This window comes from Nerophis lumbriciformis, linkage group LG26, assembly GCF_033978685.3.
Source record: "Nerophis lumbriciformis linkage group LG26, RoL_Nlum_v2.1, whole genome shotgun sequence".
Lineage (NCBI taxonomy): Eukaryota > Metazoa > Chordata > Actinopteri > Syngnathiformes > Syngnathidae > Nerophis > Nerophis lumbriciformis.
Genome location: NC_084573.2, coordinates 24653591 through 24667597, shown reverse-complemented (window position 1 = coordinate 24667597; position 14007 = coordinate 24653591). Strand labels below are relative to the sequence as shown.

Sequence of the window (14007 nt, the reverse complement as noted above, 5' to 3'; positions counted from 1 at the left end):
TACTTTATAATCCTGAATTAAGATTTGTCTAAATTATCCGGACATTTAAGATGGAAATAAGTATTTTATTCTGAAAACAAGCATTAATTAACTTGTAATGCTTCAATTCAGCAACCTTGAGACGTTGCAGAATCTTTAAACAAGGTCGGAAATCAAGATGGTCACATCCAGGAAAGCTATTCTTGCTCTTTGATTGTCTGAATATAAACAACGTATGGGAAAATATGCACTCTCTACTACCTTCAAACATGGTGGATGAAGAGGAAACACAGACGCTATTGCACGCAATGTAAAACGTATATACCTCATGAAATAAATGTGCTTTACATAGTAACATTACCATGTTTAAACGCCCATCCATCCATCGTATATGGCTGATTGCGACAAAAACTAATCAGAAGTGCTGATCACGGATATCACAGAAGCTTATGTTATTGTTTACATTCAAAGCAGCCATATTTAAAGCCAACTCGGGGGTGGTGAGTATGTTCCGACTTTCCAGGTAGGAAGTCTAACCTCGATGGGCGTTCCAGTTGGAACCTGCGACTAGGAACTTGTAAGTTTCGACTTCCCCGTACAAATGGAACGCACCATATGTAATGCGGTTGCATCTCTCCAAGCCACTGGAAGAAGAGGAAGAAAAGCTCTGACTCCCTTGAGAAGTCTTCCTCCACACCCCTTTGGTTTGCATGCGTAAATCTCTTGATCTGGAATACAGGACGATACCTCCCTTTTTTGTAAGGAGGACTTATATTAGGGTCAGTAATTGCTATTTGTAATATCACAAACAGTGGATTTAGCCCACACCACAAGTGATGAATGTCTATGGTTGAACTGTAAAACAATCTAAAAAAAACTGGGAAATACAGCATGCCATCTATTACCTGACAAGCATTTGTTCAAAGAGGTCTGTTTTTGCAGTGGTTTCCATTAGGCAGTGTTTGAAGTCTAGTATCAACAACCTCAAAGGTAAGTATTGCTCATTTCCTGCCAGGTGTTGGGAAAGCATGTGCATCTAAGTAGGAGACTTCCATTTACACACAAATACTGCATCGAAGTGTGTTGTGGGTGCATTTGATATGCTAAATAAGCCTTTAAAGTCTGAACTTGCAGATATTTAATACTCGGAGGACTTCAAAATGCATCTAGAACAATCTCTGGGGTTCATCAGTAGGTATGTGAAATATCACCATTTACCATGTAACTATTTGCAGGATTAAGTTACATCACACACCAAACATGATCAAAGGAATCTGTATAGGGCTCATTGTCTGTATTCTTTAAAACCTACATGAGCAAATGTGCATTGTCAATTCTGGTGTTATTGCTGTTTTAAAAGTGATATCGCTTACACACACTTTAAATTGTTTTTGGCGCCTGTCCAACATTGTACCAGTATGAGCATCGACGCAAGTGCAATGATTCATATAAACACCTGAACATGACAACACATGTGCGCTAACCGACTGCTTGACAGGAAACAATGACAGGAAACCGAGTCAGATGAAAAACAAGACAACCCAGTTAACCGCCATTGCAAATCGGAAAGCTTTTACTTTGGCAAGCTCTACAGCCATGTATGTAGCATGAAAATATACCTTTTTTTTTTTTTTTTACTATGTTTACACTGCAAGCCAAAGTGGCTGAAATCAGATTTTTTTGTCATCTGATTTTTTTGCAACTGGATGTTTACACTGCAAGTACAAAGGGGACTTTATCAGTAAACGTGCACAGGGCCCAATGTGGCCCCAATGTGGCCTCACGTAACTTGCATGTGCAGTTCGATAAAGTTTAAACGACGGAAGTTGATCTGTCGAAATGGGCAGATGCAAATGAAGAGTTGACTTGGTGATATCTAAATCTGCGTTTCGGAACTATGCTTTTTTTTTTTAATTATTTTGCCTATCCTTCACAATTATTATGAGAGACAAGAAGACAAAAGTTGTTTTTGGTTTTTTTTGCATTCTAAGTCAGCTCGTTCATGGTGGCTAGCAATGTAGCTAATGGGAGCAACCAATTCTACCTCTACATCACTTTAAGAATGCATTCAAAAACCGTCAATACTTCATTTACGTTCTGTAACCTGTATAATATCCAAGATGTAGCGACATTGTTATTGTAAGAGTGAACACTTTTCTTCTGCCGTAGTAACACATCGGCATGCTTCGGTATTAGCCGTAAAAGCTAACTACTGGCAGAGCTAAGCTAGCTTCTACATTTACACGAAATGCGTTAGAACTTGTAATGCACAACACAATGTGATAGGACACCATTCTGTACTGACTGAAAAACATGAACAATCATATTACAGTATCTGTAAAGTATTAGCTCACATTTCCATGTTTCGTTTGTACACAGCTAGCCAGACAGCTTTTGCAGTCTGTCATGATACACGCATAACGTGCTGCGTGTATTATTAACAATATAAAGTATGACTCACTCAATGGACGGTTGTGCGTTTGGTCCAGCTGGCCGGGGGTGTTTTTTCCGGTTATTTGGGTAAGCACTCCATTTATGTCAAAACAGCATGGCTTCAAATTCCACATTTTGCAGCTTCGAGTCACATTCACCTCACCCTCTTGGCTTCAGTCTGCTCCAACGTTTCACTCTTCCTCTGTGCTGGCTTCTAGAAGCAGTAGTTCATCCTCAGTATATTTAGCTTAAAAAATATAAGGTTGTGAGTCCTCATTTGTCCAAAAATAGTCGTTTTTGTTGTTTATTACCGAATCTGCCATAATTAGAAGACACACACGCCTTTGTTTCCGGAAGTAGGGCACAGTTTTTGCCAGAAGTCAGAATTGCGATGGAAATCACTGCACAGACATTGATTAAATGACCAAAAATACAGTAAATATTGAACATGTTACATATTGTTATGAATGTATCTGTTACCGGTACTACCTTTTATATATATATATATATATATATATATATATATATATATATATATATATATATATATATATATATATACATACACACACACACACACACACACACACACACACACACACACAGGTAAAAGCCAGTAAATTAGAATATTTTGAAAAACTTGATTTATTTCAGTAATTGCATTCAAAAGGTGTAACTTGTACATTATATTTATTCATTGCACACAGACTGATGCATTCAAATGTTTATTTCATTTAATTTTGATGATTTGAAGTGGCAACAAATGAAAATCCAAAATTCCGTGTGTCACAAAATTAGAATATTACTTAAGGCTAACACAAAAAAGGGATTTTTAGAAATGTTGGCCAACTGAAAAGTATGAAAATGAAAAATATGAGCATGTACAATACTCAATACTTGGTTGGAGCTCCTTTTGCCTCAATTACTGCGTTAATGCGGCGTGGCATGGAGTCGATGAGTTTCTGGCACTGCTCAGGTGTTATGAGAGCCCAGGTTGCTCTGATAGTGGCCTTCAACTCTTCTGCGTTTTTGGGTCTGGCATTCTGCATCTTCCTTTTCACAATACCCCACAGATTTTCTATGGGACTAAGGTCAGGGGAGTTGGCGGGCCAATTTAGAACAGAAATACCATGGTCCGTAAACCAGGCACGGGTAGATTTTGCGCTGTGTGCAGGCGCCAAGTCCTGTTGGAACTTGAAATCTCCATCTCCATAGAGCAGGTCAGCAGCAGGAAGCATGAAGTGCTCTAAAACTTGCTGGTAGACGGCTGCGTTGACCCTGGATCTCAGGAAACAGAGTGGACCGACACCAGCAGATGACATGGCACCCCAAACCATCACTGATGGTGGAAACTTTACACTAGACTTCAGGCAACGTGGATCCTGTGCCTCTCCTGTCTTCCTCCAGACTCTGGGACCTCGATTTCCAAAGGAAATGCAAAATTTGCATGGTTGGGTGATGGTTTGGGGTGCCATGTCATCTGTTGGTGTCGGTCCACTCTGTTTCCTGAGATCCAGGGTCAACGCAGCCGTCTACCAGCAAGTTTTAGAGCACTTCATGCTTCCTGCTGCTGACCTGCTCTTTGGAGATGGAGATTTCAAGTTCCAACAGGACTTGGCGCCTGCACACAGCGCAAAATCTACCCGTGCCTGGTTTACGGACCATGGTATTTCTGTTCTAAATTGGCCCGCCAACTCCCCTGACCTTAGCCCCATAGAAAATCTGTGGGGTATTGTGAAAAGGAAGATGCAGAATGCCAGACCCAAAAACGCAGAAGAGTTGAAGGCCACTATCAGAGCAACCTGGGCTCTCATAACACCTGAGCAGTGCCAGAAACTCATCGACTCCATGCCACGTCGCATTAACGCAGTAATTGAGGCAAAAGGAGCTCCAACCAAGTATTGAGTATTGTACATGCTCATATTTTTCATTTTCATACTTTTCAGTTGGCCAACATTTCTAAAAATCCCTTTTTTGTATTAGCCTTAAGTAATATTCTAATTTTGTGACACACGGAATTTTGGATTTTCATTTGTTGCCACTTCAAATCATCAAAATTAAATGAAATAAACATTTGAATGCATCAGTCTGTGTGCAATGAATAAATATAATGTACAAGTTACACCTTTTGAATGCAATTACTGAAATAAATCAAGTTTTTCAAAATATTCTAATTTACTGGCTTTTACCTATATATATATATATATATATATATATATATATATATATATATATATATACACATATACATATACATATATATATATATATATATATATATATTTATATATATACATATACATATATATACATATACATATATATATATATATATATATATATATATATATATATATATATACTTGCTGTGTGACTGAAAACAGAAATGTTGTGATGCTCCTGTAAGATTAAGGAAAGAAGGACGAAACTTTGTCATTGCACAACTTGTGCAATGAAATTTCCTTTTTTCATTAATACGCAGCCATATGATTAAAATGAGCATATACAGAAATATTACATGGTATTTTGAATGTGCCCGTTACTACATTACATATATACCTACAGCATGTATATAAAATGTTGATGGGGGCTTTTGGATGTTTTTTAGCGAATCTCATTACCTCCGTTGTAAGCTGACTTTTGGTTAGAATGCAAAAAAAAGAAAAACATATGTGTTCTTGTCTTTCATAAGGATTGTGAATGATAGACAAAATAAAATAAAAAAAAGTGCAGTTCCCCTTTAAAGATTTGAATAGCCCTCCACACACCCCACAAAGCTTTCACACACACTTGAACACTTCCTGTGCTCTGAAAACACTTCATACACTCTAAATATACGTATATATCATAAAACTTAAATGGATACTAAAATCTCAATGGTACTTAATTCTACTTTAAAATCTGTCATACGCTGAGACTGTACTAAGTAAACAACGGTCACGGCATGTTCTTGCCGCCTATGCTGGTCAATTTTTTAGGGCATTACGGCAAGTGACGAGGGCGGTCGAGGCTTTTGCCGCGGTTGATAAGGTTAAATTCGAGCATTGCAATATTCTCCAACACAAATACAACGTTGAAACAACATGCCTTTTGACAACATTTATTCAATGTCAGGTTGTGGCATTAGTTTGACTCTTGAAATTTGGTCATTTCCCAACCAAGAACGTGGATCCAACGATAGACATCAACGTTGTCTCAATTAGAGATGTCCGAAAATATCGGACTGCCGATATTATCGGCCGATAAATGCTTTAAAATGTAACATCGGAAATTATCGGTTTCGGTTTTAAAAAAGTAAAATGTATGACTTTTTAAAACGCCGCTGTGCGGAGTGGTACACGGACGTAGGGAGAAGTACAGAGCGCCAATAAACCTTAAAGGCACTGCCTTTGCGTGCCGGCCCAATCACATAATATCTACGGCTTTTCACACACACAAGTGAATGCAATTCATACTTGGTCAACAGCCATACAGGTCACACTTAGGGTGGCCGTATAAAAAAACTTTAACACTGTTACAAATATGCGCCACACTGTGAACCCACACCAAAGAAGAATGACAAACACATTTCGGGAGAACATCCGCACCGTAACACAACATAAACACAATAGAACAAATACCCAGAACCCCTTGCAGCACTAACTCTTCCGGGACGCTACAATATACCCCCCCCCCCCCCCACCACCACCTCAACCCTGCCCCCCCAACCCTGCCCACCTCAACCTCCTCATGCTTTCTCAGGGAGAGCATGTCCCAAATTCCAAACTGCTGTTTTGAGGCATCGCAACAAAATTAGGCATAATAATGTGTTAATTTCACGACTGTATATATCGGTAGATATCGGAATCGGTAATTAAGAGTTGGACAATATCGGAATATCGGATATCGGCAAAAAAGCCATTATCGGACATCGCTAGTCTCAATTTTTGGGACTATGAGGCGCACTTCAAATCCTTTCATTTTCTCAAAACTCAACAGTGCGCCTTGTAACCCGGTGCGCCTAATATACGGAATAATTTTTGTTGTGCTTGCCGACCTCGATGCTATTTTATTTGGTGCATGGTGTAATGATAAGTGTGACCAGTGGATGGCAGTCACACATAAGAGATACATGTTAACTGCAAGATGACGCCAGTTAACACCAACATTTTAAATGTTCCATTGACAATATAGAACATTACACGCGGCGCTCAAAAATCTGTCAAAATGTTTTAGTTCGACTTTGGTAAGCTATGACGCCGCACCGCTTGATGGATTGTCGGAGCATTACGGCTGCCATAGACGTACTGTGCTTCAACATACGAGTATTATTATGGTGTGTGCATAAGGACCACAAAATGGCACCTACAAGCAGACATATTACCTGCCGTTTTGTTTCGCAAAATTATGCAAAACTAACTTTTCTTACCTTCTGGTACCTGCTGATCTGTATTTAGGATCTGCATAAGTCCTGAAAGTTTGCGCGCGTCTGCCATTGTAGTCCGTGACGACGCTGTAGTCAATAAGCTTCTTCTTTTTCCTCGACTTTCTTGTTGTGGAGCATTCATCCTCCGCTGTTGCCATTTCTAATATAAAATAGCGTAAAGTTTTAACTTATATCTCGCTATGGAAGCGTTAAAAACTACCGGTGTAGTGGGTTTACATAAATCACCCACAGAACTTTTGTTATTAGAGAGTTCCGGTCGGACAGTTTTTCACGGGACACATTTCCGGCGTTGTTGTTGCACTGGTGAGCCACGGATGTGGAGATTCTACTCCGTTATTGATTTAAGTAAATTCTGAATGTCATTAAAACAGTTAGCTCCATCTTTTGACACTTCTTCCACTCCCGTCCTTGCACGCTACACCGCTACAACAAAGATGGTGGGGATAAGATGCTGTCAAGTGGAGGCACGTAAATAAGACCGCCGACAAAACGGTGCATCCTGAAACGAAGGTCAGAAAGCGACTTGAAGATGATCTGTAAAACATAATCTATGCAATATTTTGACCAAAGAACCACCATTACGTGTTATGTAGACCACAAGGAAGTGTTTTAAATGTAGAAAAAAAATCGTAATTTGACCCCTTTAATGTGCCTTATGGTCTGGAAAATACGGTATTTTGCAAGGTTGTTTCAAAGTCAGTTTTAAAGGACATGTATGTATAATCAATGTTGTATCAGTGTTTGGTGACTGCTGGGATGGACCATAAGTTTGACTAAAACAGGATGACGAACTTCCACGTCCTGTGGACAAGTTACAACTGATTAGGCAAGACCTATGGCAACACGATAAATCTTCCTTTTAAAGTATCTCTGACATAAAGCACAATCTTTGCTGCATCCCAAGTTAGTAAGAGGTTTTCAAAGTGAGGATTGACTCGACAGCCTCAAAATTCTCTCAATTCCCTCAAACTCACTGCAGTGCAAACTCCCATCTCAAGTCAAATGGAAACAGTAATTGATGTTCTCAAAAGATATCTGAAAGCCACAAAGCATTTCATCCCAGCTTGTCTGTACGCAGAGGAGGAAATGGGTGGAAGATAAGGAAGGAGTGGGGGGAGAAAAAAAAATAAATCAAACATTATTCTCTTTGAAAATTGCAAGGTAGCAGACAACCCAAAGTGACAGAGTTTCAGCTCAGAGATTTTCAAAGTGAAAGTTTAATTGTGTGGAAAGATAAACGTACGTTGCTGCCGGCTTCTGCAGAGCTGCGGTGTGAGGTAGGGCTTCGACTCCGGATGACTAAAACCCGGTCAACCTCTGATTTGTTTAAACTTTAAAAAAAACAACTTTCAACAGAGAATCAATTCTAAGAAAAAATGATCTGTTCCTGGGTCATTATAAAAATACAAATGACAATATAGTGGTACCTCAACTTAGGAGTACTCCAATTTAGGAGTATTTTGAGATACAAGCTGTACATCTATTTTTGTTATGCTTTAAAGGAGTCATATCATGATTTTTTTTTTCTATATTTAAAAAACTTGCTTGTGGTCTACGTCAGTGTTTCTTAACCATAGTAGCGCAAGCAGCCCTCCATATGGACTCAGTTATAATACACTTTTTCACCTATAAACAGAAGAAATCTGGAGATAAAGCGCAAAAAATATGACTAAAGTGATGAAGCTGTATTTTCATTTGCACTTAAATTTTATTTACAGTTTAATTGAGAAAGATATTGTTGATTGTTATTAGTTAAGTTAGAGTATATTTATTTTAGCTATGCATAATTGTATGTAAATCCATTTTCATTAGTTTTTATGAGTCCATTTTTTGCAGTAGGTATTTATTTTGTAATCAGCCTGACCTACCTACCTTTGTAATCAACATATTGTCTCATATCATTCGACAAGGTTTATCCTGTTAAACTGTAAGTAAGTTCGATATCCATCCATCCATCTTCTTCCGCTTATCCGAGGTCGGGTCGCGGGGGCAGCAGCTTAAGCAGGGAAGCCCAGACTTCCCTCTTCGTCCAGCTCTTCCTGTGGGACCCCGAGGCGTTCCCAGGCCAGCCGGGAGACATAGTCTTCCCAACGTGTCCTGGGTCTTCCCCGCGGCCTCCTACCGGTGGGACGTGCCCTAAACACCTCCCTAGGGAGGCGTTCGGGTGGCATCCTGACCAGATGCCCGAACCCGAAGTTCGATATAATTATTTAATATGATTAAAATCAACAGTAAGATTTCTAATTTAGTGGTAATATTTGAGGGAGCCCCAGTCATACTGGAAACATGTACCAGGATTTCACAGCATCTGACAGTATTGTAATCAACATCTACTGTAACCTTACAGCAAATTACTGTAAAAATTACACAGCATTTAACTTCACTGTAAATTACTGCAAATATTACTGTGAAAGTAATGCAATTACCAGCCAGTAATTAACTGAATCTACAGTAATTTGTTTTTATACAATACAAAACTGTAGTGCAAAAATCGGGCCCCAAGGTCAAAAAGGTTAAGAACCCCTGGTTTTACATAACATGCAATGGTGGTTCTTTGGTCTAAATTTTACATAGATTGTGTTTTACAGACTGTCTTTAAGTCGCTTTTTGACCGTCTCTTCAGGATGCACCGTTTTGTGGGCGGCCTTATTTACGTGGCGTCATCTTTGTTGTGGTTTTTAGTGCTTGCATATGGAGTCTACTGACAGGTTCGAACTACACACTATTTTGCATTAGAAATGGCAACAGCGGAGAATAGAGAAAAAGAAGGAGTTTATTGACAATGGCGCGGACTACAATGGCGGATTCACGGAGAGCTCTTGTAAATTTCTACCATAAATGGATAATTCGCTGACATCCCAACTGGGAAAAACGTCAAACTTTTTTGGAGGAATTATGAAGGAAGGCAAGATTGTTTCATAAACATCTACGCAATGCCTCCATGGTTTGAGTTCAAATTTTCTGGATTATGCTGATCTCAAAAACACAACAGCAGGTAATTTGCACCTGGCCTTGTCAGCTGCTATTCTGGGGGCAGTCCTAAGGGATAGTCTCTTACTCCTGAGCTCTTTTTCTATAGTTCTTCTCCAAGTTTCTCTTGGTCAGCTTCGGTTTCTCCTCCCTTGAGGTGTCCAAAAAAGGGATCTTCTCTGGAGAGAAGACGATGGCATAGGGCACCGTGTCCAAGCCATCTCAAATGTCAAATTTGGATGGTCTCTTTAGTTGATGTCTTGGTTGTTCTTTCCCAGGGTTTTTTCTTTTGAAATGGTGTTTGGCCAGAATATCCTAAGGATGCGATGCAGGCACTTATTTTGAAAAACTTCTAACTTTCTTTCAATGGATGAAGTGGTTTTACAACATTCTGAGCCATATAGAAGGACACTCACGGCATTGCTTTTGAAGATTTGGATCTTTGTGTGGATGCTCAGTCCAGTTGATCTCCAGATAGATTTGAGCATAGCAAAGGTTTGGTTTGCTAATTCTTGTATTGACCTCGATATCGCAGTCCCCATTTGCTGTCATCTTGCTGCCCAGATAGACCAAGTCATTGGATTGGATTGGATTTCCATTCACAGTGATAAGGTTGGTGGTTGCAGTGTTATACCTCAGGACCTTGGTCTTATTTTCGTTGACTATTAAGCCGATGGAACTGGCAGTCTGGCAGAGGGTGTCTCTCTTTCGTTGTGCATCTTCCCCATTGTTAGTGAGTTCTCCAAGCCCATGTTGACTCATGGTTCTCCCTCTATTGAATTTGTTGTTGTCGACTCTCGCATTGAAGTCTCCCATCAGTAAAAGGACATCGTGCTGGTATCGTCTCCAATGAGGTCTTAAGTGCACTGTAGAATTGATCTTTGCCATCCTCGTCTGCACATTTAGAATTTAGCCTCAATATACCGGTAGTAGGCGTTCACTGGTAGGGTTCCACTGTAGCAGATATTGGTATAGTTCTTGCTGATAAGAGCCACCCCTTCCTGGTTATTTTTCATAATAGGTCCCCTTGAAATTCAGAGAATACTTTTAAGTTAGGAGTCACCCCCTCGCTAGTTGAAGTAGAGATTGTCCACAACACACAACCAGAGATCGACACAATCTTGCCCTCCAATCAGAGGAACTGAGAAAGCGAGTGCAAAGGAGAGCACCATAAAAAAGAACAGACGATGCTCACCGAAAGAGAAAAAAAAAACTTTGCGCAGCACCATTTACACCACACCAAAGCAGGTTTCAGTCGCCGCGACAAAACATCCAAAGGGTGGACATTCATCCATGAAAATATGGAGAAGCTGCCGATGGTGTGCCCAATGTGTTTCAGCTCGTTCTGTCTGACTCTACAACTTACCCTTGCTCAATGGGTCTCATGCAGACATACATATTAGGGATCTAACGACATGAACATTTCATATCACAGTTATTGTCACCAAAATGATAAAGGTTATCATTATTGTCAAGGTATTGTTGAGTGTTCCAAAAGTATTAAATTTTTATTTAAAAAATTAAGTGCAATAAATAAGTAGCCACACAATATACCCAGCAGGCACAAAACATTAAAACAACATTGAGAACTTGCTGAATTAGATCCTGATATTGAGCAACTCAAACTTAATGTTGGAACAACATGCTTTTTGACAATGTTTAATCAATGTTGGGTTCTGACGTACATTCAAACATTTAATTTTGGTTATTTTACCACCAATATTTTACAACACAAATACAGCGTTAAAACAACATGCTTGTTGACGTTTATTCAATGTCAGGTTGTGATGTTGATTTGACCATTGAAATTTGGTCATTTCCCAACCAACAACGTGGATCCAACGTTAGACATCAACGTTGTCTCAATTTACTAATACAGCTATTTTTCAACGTTGTTTCAAAGTCAGTATTAAAGGACATGTATGTATGTATAATCAATGTTGTATCAATGTCTTGTGCCTGCTGGGTACTTTCTTGGCAGAAGAAATACGTTATATAACAATATTGTTTTGGCTACTTAGACATATTATTTTCATTTAAGTTTTTTCAAAGAGTTTTTTTGATGAAGAAAAAAAAACATAGGTCGGGTGCGTCATGTTTGGCTTATGTGACGTCTTTTCTGATTTGTGTGCTGGAGAATGTTAATATGCTGTGTTCACGAGCCAATGAGCAATATCCAATCATCTTACCTGCAGCTCTCCTTTTTCCGTGGCTACCTGGTTATCTTCCAACCACCACCTGAAAAGAGAAGAGAAACAAGTTAAAATTGCCATTTTTTATTTTTAATGGTGGCTAAATGAACCATTTTAAGACTCAAACAGGAAGCAATGTATGCACTACATGCTTGGACTGTGTCACAAACTTATACAGCATGTTTATTCCTTTGAATGGACATCTATGTCGCTATGTGCCAGTGGACAAAAGAGCTGGTGATGACAAAGGGAGATGGCCTAAAAAACAGGCGTGGAGTTAGATAAGGGGGAGTACCACTTGTGTGTTTGAAGGCCACAGTGTGCAACAATGACACAAATGGCTATTGCGTAATCGCTAATCAAGCATGAAGAGGGCTTGCATTGTTTCTACTGCAAAGAGCTAAAATATAATTAGTAGGCCACATAAATACCAAAACAACAAAGTTGTTTATCGGACATCCTCCTGCTTATTTTCACCATGCACAGCGACCGCTCATTTCCTGTTGCATTTGATAACTGTCACCATTCCAAATAGAATCAATATAAATATATTTTTCATAGGCACAAAAAAAGAGGAAATATGAAATATCTTAAGGTTGTAATGTATTGATACAAAATACATTTGATGAAATGAACAGTGGGTTTATTATTGTGAGTATTTGTGAAATAAAAATTTAAAATATGTATTCTGTTCATATACGATAAGAGTACCGGTAAATACCGGTATCGATAACGAATATCGATAACGGAATCCTACTGATAAAATCTTACCGACATACATCCCTAATCCCAGGGGGTGATCAAGGGTGATGGGTCAAATGCAGAGAATAATCTCGCCACACCTAGTGTGTGTGTGACAATCATTGGTACTTTAACTTTAACTTTTAACAATACAGTGGTACCTCAATTCATGAGTACTCCAACTAAGGAGTATATTGGCATGCGAGTTTTACATCGATTTTTGTTATGCTTAAAGGGGTCATATTATGATTTCTTTCTACATTTAAAAAACTTCCTTGTGGTCTACATCAGCGTTTCTTAACCATTGCAAAGCGGCCCTCAGTTGTAATACACTTTTTCACCACTTGTGGCAGTAATTACATACAGAAGAAGTTTGGAGCTAAAGCGCACAAAATATGACTAAAGTGATGAAGCTGTATTTTCATTTGCACTTAAAAAGAAAAAATCTAATTTTAAAAGTGATTTTTTTTTTCTGTACCCTTTTAGTGCCAATGGTTTCTCCTTATGCAACTAAACATGGTGCACCGCCACGGCAAAATCATAGCTGCTACAGCTTGAAAATAATGTTCTTTACGTGAAACCTAATTAAAGTAATAATGTATTGTAACCTCCAGAGGAAGTCACACAAAGTCTTGACGCTATTTTTAACTCTTATTGCCAATCTTATGATAACAACCGGCCCAATTCCGACAGGTTTTACCTCCGGTGCAAATACTTTCTTCTACGTGCTTCCCCGGACACACAACATATCTGCTTTCAGGCACCAAGAGTGTGGTTGAGATCACGGGAAAAATGAACATCTAATCAAAACCACACAAACATAAAACATTAACCCCAGCAGATTGTTACAGTGCGGATGGATATATATATATATAGCCTATTATTGACAAGTGATGCACCGAAAATTCAGCCGCCGAAAAAGACTTTGATCAGCAAAAAAGCGCTGCTGATGTGATGAAGTAAACAAGATGCACGCGATTGTCTGAAGTGTAATCAGCATGTCTGCTATGTAGATGTACTTTATTATAACACACATATACACACGAACAGCCTTCTACAAAATGTGCAAATATTAAGAGGACAGGAAAAAGAAGAAAGTCGAACTGGAGCAGCAGCGCGAAGCAAGTGTGACGTCATGCTCGCTGCAGCTTGCTTTTTGTCGGGAACATGGAGGGACAACAATAGACTCTCTTAAACATGAGTACATTTTATAATAACACCAGAAAAAGATGCTAGATTAGTTGCTAGTCGTTTCTAACAAAGAAA

The 14007-nt window shown here is 39.0% G+C and overlaps 1 protein-coding gene across 4 annotated transcripts in view; it reads right to left on the bottom strand.

Moving 5' to 3' along the window:
- The window catches only part of sipa1l1 (signal-induced proliferation-associated 1 like 1), a 209495-nt gene that overhangs the window by 113710 nt on the left and 81778 nt on the right, over positions 1-14007 (bottom strand). For all 4 annotated transcript variants that reach the window (XM_072916279.1, XM_061987120.2, XM_072916278.1 and 1 more), the window contains exon 2: positions 11998-12046. The gene's annotated coding sequence lies outside the window, so the exon portion shown is untranslated. The remainder of the gene's footprint in view (positions 1-11997; positions 12047-14007) is intronic.